The sequence below is a fragment of the Coffea arabica genome, chromosome 7e, assembly GCF_036785885.1.
Source record: "Coffea arabica cultivar ET-39 chromosome 7e, Coffea Arabica ET-39 HiFi, whole genome shotgun sequence".
NCBI classification, from domain to species: Eukaryota; Viridiplantae; Streptophyta; class Magnoliopsida; order Gentianales; family Rubiaceae; genus Coffea; species Coffea arabica.
The window spans coordinates 202,592-218,772 of record NC_092323.1 but is presented as its reverse complement, the minus strand read 5'-3'; positions in this window follow the sequence as shown (position 1 = coordinate 218,772).

Sequence of the window (16,181 nt, the reverse complement as noted above, 5' to 3'; positions counted from 1 at the left end):
CAAACCAGAAAAATTCGAACAAAAAGACAAAAAGAAACTCAAAAGTTTTGACCTACCTCTTCTTGAAATTCTTTTGTGGTTCTTGAGGTTCTTGGTCATCTTGAGCCTTGAACACTTGCACCTCCCTTCGCATAAAAAGTTTCTTGTACGTTCTTGCATCCATACGGGGCCTTCTTGGTTTAGGACTAAATTTCTTGGGAGCTTCTTGAGCAGCCCGTTGGGGGGATCCTTGAGTTACATTGCTCACATTATCTTGGGATGCCATTGTCTTGAAACAAGAACCAAAGCTGCCTTGCCTTGCGAAGAGAAGGAGGAGAACCGAATTGCTTTGTTCTTGAGAGTAGAGGCCGAATTTCTTGGGAGAAAGGTGCGGCTATGAAGAGAGAGATTTTATAGGGATTTAGCTGACTTTGGGGAAGGGTTTAAGAAGAAGGAAATTCTGGAAATTTCGGTTGGGAAGAGTAGGAGCCAAATCGGACTTGCAAGACCACTTGGAGAGGGATTTGGAAGTTTCCAAAGTTGTTTAAGAAAGGTTTCTAAAGAGTTTCTCAGCTTAACTTGTTTTCCCAAAATCACTTTAGGAAACTAGTTCAAACACTTGGATAACTCCTTGTTTCCCACTTGGACACTTTCCTTTATTCACTCCTACGTTTTAGGAACCACTCCTACACTTTAGGAAAACTAGGGTTTCTCTCTTTGTGCTCGTACTTGCGCCTTTGTCCTTGCTGTCCGCCACCATACTCCCTCCAAACTATCCTCTTCTACGCCAATTTTTTCCCTCCATCTTGTGTCTTATTCCGTGATTATTCTTGCGGGACGGTTGATGATAAATCGTTGGACTTGAGCAGCATTTCTCAACTACGTAATCCTACAGGTAAAGGTACTTGGTAAGTCTAATAGTGTTATTGAGTGATAAACACGAGCGGGAGTGCTACACTAAGGGAGTGAAGTGAGGATATATTTGCACGATTTCTTCTTGTTACTAACCTTTTGCAGGGCATCAAGAGAGGCATGGAGCAACAACAACCACCCACTGACTACTCTTTGCTGTTCACCGCCATGAAGAACAAGCTCAGGCGAGTTAGTGAGCAACAAATGGAGGAATTGCACACTCGCTTTGATGAACTTTCCAAGAGTCTCACACGAGGCTCTCGTTCTAGATCTCACAACCGGAGTAACTGTGACACCAGGGGAGCAAATAGTGAAGCCTACTCGGGTAGTGAGGATGATGAACGTGCTGAGAGACCTACGAGGGACACGTCTAAAAACGAACTCAAGGGACTCAAAATTCAAGTTCCCGCGTTCAAAGGCAAGAGTGATCCCGAAGCTTACTTGGAATGGGAAGGCCGCATTGAGATGGTCTTCGACTGCTACGGCTATAGTGAGGAACAAAAGGTTAAAGTTGCCACCGTTGAATTCACCGACTACGCACTAGTTTGGTGGGACCAAGTGAGGACCCATAGAAGGAGAATGGGAGAACCACAAGTCCGAACTTGGCGAGAACTCAAGGTACTGATGCGTAAGAGATTCGTTCCAAGCTACTACAATCGAGATCTCCCCTCCAAACTGCAAACCCTCAGTCAAGGCAACATGAGTGTGGAGGATTATTACAAGGAGATCGAGATGGCCATGATGAGGGCAAACATTCAAGAGGATGGCGAAGCGACCATGGCCAGGTTTCTTAGAGGTCTCAATCCTGACCTTCAGGAAGCCTTGGACCTCTAACATTATGTGGACATCGATGACCATCTTGAGTTAGCCATCAAGGCTGAGTGGGGAAAGAAATTGAGGCGTGGGGCCCGTACCTTCCAATCTTTCAACTCGACTTCATGGAGGGGTAACCAACCACGGAGAGCGACATACGAAGCTGGAAATTCGGCTACCCCAACTTCTTCTAGCCAAATTCAAGGTAATGCCTCCGCCCGTAATACCCATTTTACCCCTAACAAAGCTGTTGATGCATCCAGATCCGCTTCGAAGGCACCTCTTGAGACGCCTAAGACTAGAAGTAGGGACATCAAGTGCTTTAAATGCCAAGGGTTTGGACATATTCAGTCTCAATGTCCAAACCAACGGGTCATGTTAATCACTCACACTGGCGAGATCGTGTCCGATGATGACGATTGTGAGGAGCTGCCCGAACTAGTCAACAACGACTGCCTGGAAGAAGATTCCGCTGGGGAAGCTTGCTCGCCCACACAAGGGGAAGTAGGGTGCTTGGTGGCACGACGAGTACTAACCGCCCGAGTTTAGGATGACGAGCAACTACAAAGAGAGAACCTATTTTACACTCGTTGTAAAATAGGTGACAAAGTGTGTAACCTCATCATCGATGGTAGGAGTTGCACGAATGTGGCGAGCTTGCTCATGGTTGAGAGTTTAGGGCTCCCAACTACTAGACATCCACATCCTTACCGCCTCCAATGGCTAAGTGAGGATGGCGAGGTACGTGTATTCAAACAGGTACACTTTCCCTTCTCCATTGGTAGTTACACTGATGAAGTCGTATGTGACGTAGTGCCCATGCATGCTACACATGTCATCTTGGGGAGACCCTGGCAATTTGACAAACACGTCACATTCGATGGAAGGGCAAACAAGTACACACTTTTGCACGATGGCAAACGTAAGGTCCTCACACCACTCACACCTGCACAAGTTTATGAGGATCAATTAAAATTACAAAGGAAGTGTGACATAGACCGTCAAAAGTGAAAGCAAAAGAGAGATTTTCGAGCAAGCCAACAAGCACCGTCGTAAGATGATTTTCGAGCCTGGAGACTGGGTTTGGCTTCACTTGAGAAAGGAGAGATTTCCCAAGCAGCGACAAAACAAGTTATCCCCAAGAGGAGATGGACCCTTTCGAGTGCTCCAACGAGTTAATGACAACGCTAACAAATTAGAGCTCCCTGGGGAGTATAATGTTAGCGCAACCTTCAATGTCATAGATTTGAGCCCATTTCTTGACGAGGAGGATCCAGATTTGAGGGCAAATCCTTCTCAAGAGGAGGAGACTGATGTGTGCATGGACCTCAGCCCATGTAATGACCCAGTTCGGGTTCCATTGGGCCCAGTCACACGTACACGGGCCAAGCTCTTCAAATAATCCCTCCAAGCCCTTGTTCGCATCGTCCAAGACCAACATGGAGTCCATAGAGATATTGAAGGCTTGGAAGGAGACAACCAAATTATCTATACCATGATCCAAGGCCATGAAGAGACAAGTGGGCTTCCAAGAGAGTTGGCCAAGTAAGCATTAGGCCTTAGTAGCTAGTAGAGTTGGAGTAGTTAGTAGTGAGCATGGGCCGGCCCATCTTGACCCCAAAATGGCCGACTGCCTTTTCCTTATTTTCTTAAGGTTTTAGTAACTCTTAGCTTATAAATAGGCTTGCTTCGTAAGGGTTTGTGGTAGACGTTTTATCAATAAAGTTTGTTATTTTTCTATTCTTCTTCTTGAGAGAGAATTCGAGCCTTTCACTTGCTTTGGCAAGAGTGTTGAGCAATCTTGCGTCTTGTCCCTGATTGTTCTACCGACCTATTCCCTTGGAGTATTCACCTTTATCGGAGTGTCGTCTACCACTTTTAATCAAATCGTGCCGTCCGTTTGATTCTAGGTTCCGCAACCCAAGCATTGGACAACCTCGTTAGATCCTTGGGCAAACGTGCTACGTGTCTCGAAACAAGTTGATCGAGGAACGTATCAGTATCAGTTGGCTTTAGAGCTTTGGTTGGGGTATCTTCCGTTATATTCGTAGCTTTGTCTTAGTTTTGTTGATTCCGCTGCCTTGTTAAAAAAAAAAAAAATCTGTCAACAATTTTTTGTTGTCTTGTTGCGTCAATTCTGTTGGGTGTTTGAGCCCCAATCTGTCCGACATAGTGTGTTAATTTCTGTTCGTTCAATTGTGCATCAAGTTCTGCCCGTTAGCGTCGCTTTGTAGCTTGTCAAATCTGTCAGTAGTCTTGTTCGTTGTTTTAGTGTCCAATCTGCTGTGGTTTGTGCACACTTGGACGTACAAAATTCTGGTTGGAAGTCACGAACCTGTTTAGTTGGTTGGACGTCGCTTGGCAGCAAGAAACCTAACTCTTGTGGCGGCTAGGGATTCCTTGCAGCTAGGGTTTTTCTCTTGCGGCTAGGGTTTGTCTTGCGCTAGGGTCTTTTCTTTGTTCCAAATCTGTCCAAGATGTTTGTGGGTTCATCCAAGTTGTGTTCTTAGTTTTCAAATCTGATTTGTGGTTAATTTTGTTGGTACTTGTGAATCTTGAAGGAAACCTACAAGAATCTAGGGTTCTTGAGTTTCTTGAAAACAAAACTGGAAATTCTTGAAGTCTTGAAACTTGCGTGGAAATTCTTGAGGGATTGTTGATCGTTACTTGTGCCTTGTGGACCGAACCAAATCTGGAATTTTTATTCCAGTTCGGTCAGATTGTTGGTGTTATTCGTTTGCTAAGTTAACAAAAAAAAAAAGAAAAAAAAAAAAGAAACGACAAAGAGAAAAGAGAAGGGCATTCGGGTAGCAAGAAAGCAAAGAAGAGAGCCACACTTTTATTGCCAAATCAGTTTGTTACATCTTGTTTCTACCCAAAACAGAAATTTAAACCCCAAGAAAAGTACTCAAAAATTCTGACCTACCTCTTCTTGTGGTTCTTGATCACCTTGTGACTTGATAACTTGAACCACCCTTCGAGGTTCTTGAATTTCTTGACCACTTTGTTTCTTGAAAACTTGAACCTCCCTTCGAATAAACAACTTTCTATACTCTCTTGCAGTGGTGAAGGGCTTCCTTGGCCTAGGAGTAAAATTCTTGGGGGAGTCTTGAGTAACCCATGGGGGTGAAGCTTGCGTGAGGGCACTTGCATCTTCTTGCCGCGAAGCCATAGTCGAAACTGTCTTGGTTGTTGCGCAAGGAAGGAGGGAAGCCGAAGCTGGTTTGTGCGTGTGTGAGCTCGGGTTGTGTGGAAGGAATCTTATAGGTGTTCAGCCGACTTGATAAAGGATTGAAAGGGGACAACCAAATCTGAGTTAGAGAGGAAATTGTGAGGGCCGAATCTAATTTGTTGGCAAGGGAAAACCGAAACTGTTTGGTAACTCTTCTTGGATTGGGATTTGGAAGTTTCTAAAAGTTGTTACAAGAAGAAAAGGTTTCCCTAAAAGGTTTCCTAAACTAACTTGTTTGCCAAGATCGATTAGGAAACTAAGTAAAACACTTGGATACCCTCTTGGTTTTCACTTGGACACTCTCCTCTATTCTCTCCTAATTTTTAGGATACTCTTCTACATTTTCTACTAAATTCTGAAATTCACTCCTACATTATAGGAAACTAGGGTTTTCTTTCTTTTTGTTCACATTAGCGCCTATCCTTTGCTATCCGCCACTAGAGTCCTCCCAAAGCCGCCTATTTCCATCTTAATTTGCATTCCATTTCGTGTCTTGCTTCTTGATTACTCTTGTGGAAAAAAGTTGGTGGCAATTATTGAGCTTGAGTAGCATTTCTCAACTACCTAACCCGACAGGTAAGGGCATTTGGTAAGGTCATTAGAGTGCTTTGTGAGAAACACGAGAGAGAGTGATACACTAAGGGAGCGAAGTGAGGATATACTTGCATTATTTTTCTTGTTACTAACCTTTTGTAGGGCATAAAGAGGGACATGGAGCAACAACAACCAACCACAGACTACTCCTTGATGTTCACCGCCATGAAGAACGAGCTCAGGCGAGTTAGTGAGCAACAAATAGAGGAGTTGCACACTCGGTTTGACGAGCTATCCAAGAGTCTCACACGAGGCTCTCGTTCAAGGTCTCACAACCGGAGTAACCGTGGCACCAAAAAGGCAAATAGCGAGGACTACTCCGCTAGTGAGGATGAGGAACGACCTGAGAAGCCTAGAAGGGACACGTCTAAGAACGAATTCAAGGGACTTAAAATTCAAGTTCCCGCGTTTAAAGGCAAAAGCGACCCTGAAGCTTACTTGGAATGAGAAGGCCGTATCGAGATGGTCTTCAACTTTTATGACTATAGCGAGGAACAAAAGGTGAAGGTTGCCACTTTTGAGTTCACCGACTACGCCCTAGTTTGGTGGGACCAAGTAAGGACCAGTCGAAGGAGAATAGGAGAACAACGAGTCCGGACTTGGCGAGAACTCAAGGCATTGATGCGAAAGAGATTTGTTCCTAGCTACTACAATCGCGATCTCCACTCTAAACTTCAAACTCTCACTCAAGGTAACATGAGTGTGGAGGACTACTACAAGGAGATCGAGATGGCCATGATGCGGGCAAGCCTTCAAGAAGATAGTGAGGCAGGCATGGCTAAGTTTCTTAGGGGACTCAACCCTGACCTTCAAGAAGCCTTGGAGCTCCAACATTACCTGGACATGCATGATCTTCTTGAGTTGGCCATCAAGGCCGAAAAGGGAAAGAAACTGAGACGTGGGGCCCGTACCTTCCCAACTGCCAACTCAACTTCATGGAAGGGAAATCTATCACGGAGAACAACCTACGAAGCTGAAAATTCGGCTACACCAGCTCCTTCTAGCCGAATTCAAGGTAATGCCTTTAACCGCAATACCAATTATACCCCTAACAAAGCTGTTGATGTATCCAGGTCTGCTTCTAAGGCACCACTTGAGACTCCTAAGACTAGGACTAGGGACATTAAGTGCTTCAAGTGCCAAGGGTTTGGACATATCCAGTCTCAATGTCCAAACCAACGGGTCATGCTAATCACTCACAGTGGCGAGATAGTGTCCGATGATGATGATTGTGAGGAGGTGCCTGGATTGATCAAAGGTGACTATCTGGAGGATGACTTGGCTGAAGAAGATTGCTTTCCTACACAAGGCGAAGTAGGTTGCTTGGTGGCACGACAAGTGCTAACCGCCCGAGTCAAGGAGGACGAGCAGTTGCAACGCGAGAACTTATTTTACACTCGCTGTAAAATAGGTGATAAGGTGTGTAGTCTCATCATTGATGGGGGAAGCTGCACCAATGTGGCAAGTTTGCTAATGGTTGAGAACTTGGGTCTCCCAACTACTAGACATCCACACCCCTACCGCCTCCAATGGCTAAGTAAGGATGGAGAGGTACGTGTTTTCAAACAGGTACGCGTCCCTTTTTCAATTGGTACTTACATTGATGAAGTTGTGTGCGATGTAGTGCCTATGCATGCTACACATGTCATCTTGGGGAGACCTTGGCAATTTGACAAACACGTCACATTCGATGGAAAGGCAAATAAGTACACACTTTTGCACGATGGCAAACGTAAGGTCCTCACACCAGTCACACCTGCACAAGTTTATGAGGACCAATTAAAATTGCAAAAGGAGTGTGACTTAGACTGTCAAAAGCGAAGGCAAAAGACGGTCGACCCTGGCACTTGCTCCACGTCCACTAGTGAGCAATCGATTAAGGGTCAAGTGAGCACACCTAGTGTACCACGTGATCATGCATTGGCTAAAACAAACTCTAGGAAGTAAAACATGATAATTAAGGCTAAGGATGTGCTCAAACTTGTAAATGCTGATCAACTCGTCTTACTCATGATTTGCAAGCACGTGCTACTAGACGTTGCTGAGCTCGATAAGGCATTGCCTTCGAGTATGGTTGCTCTTTTGCAGGAATTTGAGGATGTTTTCCCTGACGAGGTCCCTGATGGCTTACCACCCATTCGAGGGATTGAGCAGCAAATTGACCTGATTCCTGGAGCACCACTACCCAACAAATCTGCTTACCGCATGGGCCTTGAGGAGACAAAGGAACTTCAACAACAAGTTGATGGCCTATTAGGTAAGGGTTGGATAAAGGAAAGTCTAAGTCCTTGTGCTGTGCCTGTGATACTTGTCCCCAAAAAGGATGGAACTTGGCGCATGTGCACTGACTGTAGGGCCGTTAACGAGCTTGTGTTCTTAGGATATGTAGTGAGCTCACGGGGAATCAAAGTAGACGAGTCCAAAATTGAGGCCATCAAGCAATGGCCAACTCCAACATCCGTCCATGAGGTGCACAGCTTCCACGGATTGGCAGGCTTCTACCGACGATTTGTCAAAGACTTCAGCACCATTGCTGCCCCATTGACTGCCGTGACCAAGAAGAATGACAAATTCTATTGGGGAGAAGCCCAAAACCAAGCATTCCTCACCCTCAAAGACAAACTTACACATGCACCTGTTTTGGCATTACCAAATTTTCACAAGACCTTTGAAATTGAATGTGATGCCTCTGGTGTAGGTATTGGGGCCGTTCTCATGCAAGACAAGAGGCCTTGTGCATTCTTTAGTGAGAAGCTAGGAGGTGCTGCCCTGAACTACCCCACGTACGATAAGGAGCTCTACGCACTTGCACGAGCATTGGAGACTTGGCAACACTACCTACGCCCAAAGGAGTTCGTGATACACACTGATCACGAATCCTTGAAATTTCTCAAGGGCCAACCCAAGTTGAGCAAGCGCCATGCCAAATGGGTAAGTTTCATTGACACTTTCTCGTATGTCATTAAGTACAAAACTGGCAAAATGAATGTGGTAGCTGATGCTTTATCTCGTGGACATTCTTTGCTTGCTGTTCTTGATGCTAAGTTGCTAGGGTTTGAAATGCTTAAGGAACTGTACACCCATGACCATGACTTTGGGGAAGTCTATGCATCTTGTATAAAGAATCCACATGGAAAGTATTTCTTGCACAATGGATTTTTGTTTTATGTGGATAAATTGTGTGTCCCTAACTCATCCATTCGTGATCTTTTGATTTGAGAGGCGCATAGTGGTGATCTCATGGGACATTTTGGCATTGTTAAGACTCTAGCTATGTTACAAGAGCATTTTTACTGGCCTCATATGCGTAGAGATGTTGAACGCATGGTTGGTAGATGTGTCACTTGTCATAAGGCAAAGTCTAAAACAAATTCATACAGCTTGTATACCCTATTGTCCATCCCTCACTATCCTTGGGTAGACTTGTCTATGGACTTTGTCTTGGGACTACCTAGGTCACCAAGGGGTAATGATTCCATCTTTGTCGTGGTTGATAGATTCTCTAAGATGGCACATTTTATCCCCTGTCACAAAACTGACGATGCATCTCATATTGCTAATTTGTTCTTCAAAGAAATTGTCCGTCTGCATGGCATGCCTAAGACCATTGTTAGTGATAGGGATGTTAAGTTCTTGAGTTATTTTTGGAAGATTTTGTGGTCTAAACTTGGCACTAGATTGTTATTCTCCACCACCAGTCATCCACAAAGCGATGAACAAACGGAAGTTGTCAATCGCACACTTGGTACTCTACTCCGGGCTTTGATTAAAAAGAATCTTAAGTCATGGGAAGAGTGTTTGCCTCATGTTGAATTTGCCAACAATCGAACTGTCCATAGTGCAACACACTACTCACCTTTTGAGATTGTTTATGGCTTTAACCCCCTGACCCCCCTTGATTTAGTACCCTTACCTTCCTCTAAGCACACCAGTTTAGATGAGAAAAAGAAAGCTGACTTTGTGCGTAGGTTACGCGATGCCGTTCGAGCAAACATTGAGTGGCGTACTCAGCAATACATCCAGCAAGCCAACAAGCACCGTCACAAGATGATTTTTGAGCCTGGAGATTGGGTTTGGCTACACTTGAGGAAAGAGAGATTCCCCAAGCAACATCAAAACAAATTGTTCCCAAGGGGTGATGGACCCTTTCGAGTGCTCCAACGAGTCAATGACAACGCATATAAATTGGAGCTACCTGGGGAGTACAATGTTAGCGCAACCTTCAATGTCGTGGATTTGAACCCATTTCTTGACGAGGAGGATCCAGATTTGAGGGCAAATCCTTCTCAAGAGGAGGGGACTGATGTGTGTCTTAGCCCATGCAATGACCCAGTCCGAGTTTCATTGGGCCCAGTCACACATGCACGGGCCAAGCTCTTCAAAGAATCCCTCCAAGCCCTTGTTTGAATAGTCCAAGACCAACATGGAGTCCGTAGAGATATTGAAGGCTTGGAAGGAGACAATCAAGTTATCTACACCATGATCCAAGCCCATGAAGAGTCAAGTGGACCTCCAAGTGAGTTGGCCGAATAGGGCCTTAGGCCTTAGTGTTTATTTGAGAGTTAGATTAGTTGTTCTAGTAGAGCATGGGCTGGCCCATCTTGATCCCAAGATGGCCGAATTTCCCTTTCCTGTTTCCCTTAGGTTTTAGTAGCCATTAGCCTATAAAAAGGCTTGCTTTGTAAGGTTTTGAGGTAGACATTTTATGAATAAAAGTTGCTTAGATTTTCGAATTTCTTCCTTGTGAGAATTTCGAGTCTTTACTTTCTCTTGGCAAGGGTGTTGAGCAATCTCGTGTCTTGTCCTTGATTGTTCTACCGACCTATCCACTGGAGTATTCACCTTCCATTGGAGTCGTCGTTCTACCGCCTTTTACCAATTCGTGTCATCCGTGTTGGTTCTAGGTTCCACAATTCAAGCGTTGGACAACCTTGCTAGATTCTTGGGCAAATGTGCTACGTGTCTCGAAATGTGTTGATCGAGAACCGTATCATACACCTTCTTACCATCTAGCTAATAATATCCCATTAGTTCTTTACCCGATTTCTGAATTGTTTCAAGTTGAAGGTTATTTTGTTTGTGTAGGTTGTAACGCTGTCCAAAATTTCCCAACTATGATTAAAGACTTGCAACCCGTTTTCGTGCTTATTCCTGCTAAAAGTGGTGCACGTTCGTGCTTCTTCACATGTCCAAAAGCTGGTTACCACGAGCTTACTTTACCAACTCCACCTTGCGCAAATTCATGCGATTCGTATGGAGTGCGTTTCACTTCATTGCTGCCACTTATGTCGGGTGATGCCCACAAATGTGTCAATCAAGATCCGAATGTTGGTCTTACCTCGCTGGTTCGTGCTTCTAGGGCAGTGCAACACATTTGGTTCAATGTTCCACCTCCAGATAGGCAAGTTGTGCCAAATCAGCGACAACCAGGGAAGAATCATACCACCTTGAACAACTAGATTCGGGATTTCTCTAGCTTCCATGAGCATCATTATGAAGATCCTTATCTTGTGCATGAGAATGGTAAGCCGTTGCACAATTGTATGCCTATGACAACTAACTATGAGATTTATTGTGTAGGTGACAATATGACAATCCATGGCCGAAGGCTGATTAGAGAGCTTTGGATTGCTACCTGGAATTTTCACGAGCCTTACACAAGCTCTTTCCTATCTTGGCGCATGTCCTTGTTTGAGAGCCTCATGAAGTTGACCAAACGGTATTTAACTTGGCTCACGACCTTTCATTTGTTCCCACTGTGGCTGACCTCCAAGCGCACTGCCGATTTGAGATGTCATACTACTAACTCTTGTTAGTATCATTCATCTCCATCCAGATTTGAGGACAAATCCTTCTCAAGAGGAGGGGACTGATGTGTGCACGGATGGCGAGATGGATGGCGGCCTTGACTCAAAGCTTTCATAGAGACATTGAAGGCTTGAAGTTGTCTACACATTGATCCAAGTCAATGAAGCATCAAGTAATGTTAGTCATTGGTTGAGTTGGTTGTTATAGTGTCATGTTTTAATTAGTTGGTCTGGTACGGTCCTCGATCAACACGTTTCGAGACATGTAGCACGTTTGTCCAAGGATCTAGAGAGATTGTCCAACGCTTGGATTGCGGGACCTAGAATCAAACGGACGACATGATTTGATTAAAGGCAGTAGACGACAACTTCGATGAAGGTGAATACTTCAGGGGAATAGGCCGGTAGAACAATCAAGGACAAGACGCAAGATTGCTCAACACCCTTGCCAAAGCAAGTTAAGGCTCGAAGCTCTCTCAACAAGAAGAATCGAAAATATGCTGAAACTTTATTAATAAAACATCTACCCTTAATGCTTACAAAGCAAGCCTTTATATAGGCAAGACTAAGGAAACCCTAATATTAAAACCCCTAATATCGACTAGCGAGTTGGTCGGCCACTCTTTGGATAGGGTGGGCCGATCCATGGACTCAATTAAAGGGCCTAAGGGTTCGGCCATCCTTCAACAAAAAGGTGGGCCGAATCCATGGCTAACAAATGGACTAATTTAACTTACGACTCCTAACACTAAGGCCTAATCGGCCATGGGCCGCTTGGGCTCTTCACGGGCTCTCTTCGCGGACTTGGATCATCGTGTAGACAACTGGGTTATCACCTTCCAAGCCTTCAATGTCTCGATGAACCCCTTGTTGGTCTTGAACATTCCGCACAAGGGCTTGGAGTGATTCCTTAAATTGCTTAGCCCGTGCACGTGTGACTGGGCCCAATGGTACTCGAACTGGGTCATTGCCTGGGCCGAGGTCCGTGCACACATCAGTCCCCTCCTCTTGAGAAGGATTTGCCCTCAAATCTGGATCTTCCTCGTCAAGAAATGGGCTCAAATCTGCGACATTGAAGGTCGCGCTAACAGTGTACCCCCAGGTAGCTCCAATTTTTAAGCATTGTCATTGACTCGTTGGAGCACTCGAAAGGGTCCATCTCCTCTTGGGGATAACTTGTTTTGTCGCTGCTTGGGAAATCTCTCCTTCCTCAAGTGTAGCCAAACCCAGTCTCCAGGCTCAAAAACCATTTTATGACGGTGCTTGTTTGCTTGCTGGATGTACTGCTGAGTACGCCTCTCAATGTTTGCTCTAACGGCTTCATGTAACCGCTCACAAAATCAGCTTTCTTTTCCCCATCTAAGCTTGTGTGCTCAGAGGAAGGTAAGGGTACCAAATCAAGGGGGGTCAGCGGGTTAAAGCCATAAACAATCTCGAAAGGTGAGTAGTGTGTAGCACTATGAACAGTTCGATTGTAGGCAAATTCAACATGAGGCAAACACTCTTCCCAAGTTTTAAGATTCGTTTTAATCAAAGCCCGAAGTAGAGTACCAAGTGTGTGATTGACAACTTCTGTTTGTCCATCGCTTTGTGGATGACTGGTGGTGGAGAATAACAACCTAGTGCCAAGCTTAGACCACATTGTCTTCCAAAAATAACTCAAGAACTTTACATCTCTATCACTAACAATGGTCTTAGGCATGCCATGCAGACGGACAATTTCTTTGAAAAACAAAGTAGCAATATGAGATGCATCGTCAGTTTTGTGACAGGGGATAAAATGTGGCATCTTAGAGAATCTATCAACCACGACAAAGATGGAATCATTACCTCTTGGCGACCTAGGTAGGCCTAAGACAAAGTCCATAGACAAGTCTACCCAAGGATAGTGAGGAATAGGCAATGGGGTATACAGGCTGTATGGATTTGTTTTAGACTTTGCCTTATGACAAGTGACACATCTAGCAGCCATGCGTTCAACATCCCTACGCATGTGCGGCCAGTAAAAGTGCTCTTGTAACATGGCGAGAGTCTTAACAATGCCAAAGTGTCCCATGAGACCACCACTGTGTGCCTCTCTAACCAAAAGATCACGAATGGAAGAGTTAGGGACACACAATTTATCCACATAAAATAAAAAACCATTGTGCAAGAAATACTTTCCATGTGGACTCTTTATACAAGATGCATAGATTTCCCCAAAGTCATGGTCATGGGTATATATCTCCTTGAGTATCTCAAACCCTAGCAACTTGGCATCAAGAACAGCAATCAAAGAATGTCTACGAGATAAAGCATTAGCTACCACATTCGTTTTGCCAGTTTTGTACTTAATGACATAGGAGAAAGTGTCAACGAAACTTACCCATTTGGCATGTCTCTTACTTAACTTAGGTTGCCCTTTGAGATACTTCAATGACTCGTGATCGGTGTGTATCACCAACTCCCGAGGGCGAAGATAGTGTTGCCAGGTCTCCAAGACCCTTACCAGTGCGTACAACTCCTTGTCGTACGTAGGATAGTTTAAGGCAGCTCCTCCCAGTTTCTCGCTAAAGAAGGCACAAGGCCTTTTGTCTTGCATCAGGACGATGCCAATACCTACACCAGAAGCGTCACATTCGATTTCAAAAGTTTTGTTGAAGTTGGGTAATGCTAACACAGGTGCGTGTGTGAGTTTGCTTTTGAGGGTAAGAAATGCTTGTTCTTGGGCTTCCCCCCAATGGAATTTGTCATTCTTCTTGGTCACGACAGTCAATGGGGTGGCAATGGTGCTAAAGTCTTTGACAAAATGCTGGTAGAAGCCTGCCAACCCAAGAAAGCTGCGCACCTCCGGAACGGATGCAGGAGTTGGCCATTGCTTGATGGCTTCAATCTTGGACTCGTCCACTTTGATCCCCTGTGAGCTCACTACATATCCTAAGAATACAAGCTCGTTAGTACAAAAATTGCACTTCTTAAGGTTAGCGTATAGACGCGCCTGTCGAAGTGCCTCGAGAACTAATCTCACATGCTCCAGGTGCTCTTGTTCACTACGACAATATATCAGAATATCGTCAAAGTAAACAATAACAAATTTGCCAATGAAATGCCTCAAAACATGGTTCATTAGTCGCATAAATGTACTAGGGGCGTTAGTCAACCCAAAAGGCATGACTAGCCACTCGTAGAGACCATGTTTGGTTTTGAAGGCCGTTTTCCATTCATCGCCTTCTCTCATTCTAATTTGATGATAGCCACTCCTTAAATCAATTTTGGTGAATATTATAGCACCATCTAGTTCATCAAGCATATCATCTAATCTAGGAATAGGATGACGATATTTCACAGTGGTGGCATTAACGGCCCTACAGTCAGTACACATGTGCGAAGTACCATCCTTTTTGGGGACAAGTACCACAGGCACAGCACAAGGACTGAGACTCTCTTTTACCCAACCCTTACCTAGTAGGCCATCAACTTGCCGTTGAAGCTCCTTTGTCTCCTCAGGGCCCATGCGGTAAGCAGGTTTGTTGGGTAGTGGCGCTCCAGGAATCAGGCCAATTTGGTGCTCGATTCCCCGAATGGGTGGTAAGCCATCAGGGACCTCATCAGGGAAAACATCCTCAAATTCCTGCAAAAGAGCGACCATACTCGAAGGCAATGCCTTATCGAGCTCAGCAACATCTAAGAGCACATGTTTGCAAATCATGAGAAGTACAGGCTGATCAGAATTCACAACTTTTCTCACGTCCTTGGCCTTAATGATCATGTTTTGCTTCCTAGTGGTAGGTGTAGTGGGTGATTTGTCATGCGTAACACTAGGTGTGCTCACTTGACCCTTGGTCGATTGCTCATTTGTAGAAGCAGAGCTCTTGCCAGGGTCGGCCGTCTTTGGCTTTCGCTTTTGACGGTCTATGTCACACTCCCGTTGCAATTTCAATTGGTTCTCATAAACTTGTGCAGGTGTGAGTGGTGTGAGGACCTTACGCTTGCCATCGTGCAAAAGGGTGTACTTATTTGCCCTTCCATCGAATGTGACGTGTTTGTCAAATTGCCAAGGTCTCCCCAAGATGACATGTGTAGCATGCATAGGCACTACGTCACATACAACTTCATCAGTGTAACTACCAATGGAGAAGGGAATGCATACCTGTTTGAAGACACGTACCTCGCCATCCTCACTTAGCCATTGGAGGCGGTAAGGATGTGGATGTCGAGTAGTTGGGAGCTCTAAACTCTCAACCATGAGCAAGCTCGCCACATTCGTGCAACTCCCACCATCGATAATGAGGCTACACACTTTGTCACCGATCTTACAACGAGTGTAAAATAGGTTCTCTCTTTGTAGTTGCTCGTCCTTCTTAACTCGGGCGGTTAGCACTCGTCGTGCCACCAAGCAACCTACTTCTCTTTGCGTAGGCGAGCAAGCATCCGCAGCTGAATCATCTTCCAGGTAGTCGTTGTTGACCAATTCGGGCACCTCCTCACAATCGTCATCATCGGACACGATCTAGCCATTGTGAGTGATTAACATGACTCGTTGGTTTGGACATTGAGATTGAATATGTCCAAACCCTTGGCATTTAAAGCACTTGATGTCCCTACTCCTAGTCTTAGGCGTCTCAAGAGGTGCCTTCGAAGCGGATCTGGATGCATCAACAGCTTTGTTAGGGGTAAAATGGGTATTGCGGGCGGAGGCATTACCTTGAATTCGGCTAGAAGAAGTTGGGGTAGCCGAATGTCCAGCTTCGTAGGTCATTCTCCGTGGTTGGTTGCCCCTCCATGAGGTCGAGTTAGAAGATTGGAAGGTACGGGCCCCACGTGATGTGTGCACGAGCCTCGGCCCACACAATGACCCAGTCCGA